A 1,241-nucleotide genomic window follows, 5' to 3' on the forward strand; every position below is an offset into this window, starting at 1 on the left:
TAGTTGGTTTGGCTCAGTGGATAGAGTGTCAGCCTGTGGACTGAAGGGTCCCAGGTTCGATTCTGGTCAAGGGTATATGCCTGTGGACTGAAGGGTCCCGGGTTCGATTCTGGTCAAGGGTACATGCCTAGGTTGTGGGCTAAGTCCCCAGTAGGGGGCATGCAGGAGGCAGCTGATCAATAATTCTCTCTCATTATTAATGTTTCTATCTCTCTCTCCCTCTCCCTTCCTCTCTGAAATAAGTAAAAAATAAATTCTTTGCAAGTCTAATGCCTTAGATTTCTTTTAAATGCAGTAATTACTTTTTTGCTGTTATTTTTAATCCTCACTGGAGAATATTTTTCCATTGATTTGGAGAGAGTGGAAGGGAGGGAAGGGGAGAGAAACATCTATGTGAGAGAGACACATTGATTGTTTGCCTCCCACATGTGCCCCAACCAGGGCTAGGATGGAAGAAATTTACAACCCAGGTATATGTCCTTGACCAGGAATTGAACCAGCAACACTTCAGTGCTGGGCAGATGCTCTGACCACTAAGCACACTGGCCAGGGCAATACAGTAATTACTTTAAAGGAAAGCAAGATATTTACATAATATTTAAATGATTAGAAAACTTATCAGAGCACTCATAATAAACAAAATAACAAGTACTAACACTTTAAATTTACTTTTTCATTATATCGGTTTCTTCATATATGCTTATTTAGCCTTCTCCATACCTACAACTTATTTCTTTTTATATCTTCCCAGGGGCACAGTTTTACTAGTAATTATTTAACCCAAAGAAGCTATGTTTATCCTCAAACAGGCCAAGCTTGTGGATTCAGCTTCACCACTGACATTTCAGGACTGGGAACACGATGCCTAGGAGCCTCTACCAGGATGATTCTTTCAGCCCATAACCCAATCAGTTAGATCTCCCTTTATAGGCCATTCATCAGGAATTTTACTGATTGGCCCCGACCAAACAAACAGAATGGTGTGATGTCTTCAATCCCAGTCTTATTTTGGAAGTGCTTGTCCTGACTGTCTTCTCTAGAACACAGTCTAAATAGCCTATTTCACAGCTGCTTGTTTTGAAACAGGACCTGATTTGGTTGGCTTATATGTTAAGCCTTTGGTCAAACTGTTTCACTAAAACTCAGAGAAGCAGAAAGTAGAATGCTGGTTGCCAGGGACTGGGGAGGGAGAAACTGGGAGCTGCTGTTTAATGGGCAGAGAGATTCAGTCATGCATGATG

The sequence above is a fragment of the Myotis davidii genome, unplaced genomic scaffold, assembly GCF_000327345.1.
Source record: "Myotis davidii unplaced genomic scaffold, ASM32734v1 scaffold533, whole genome shotgun sequence".
NCBI classification, from domain to species: Eukaryota; Metazoa; Chordata; class Mammalia; order Chiroptera; family Vespertilionidae; genus Myotis; species Myotis davidii.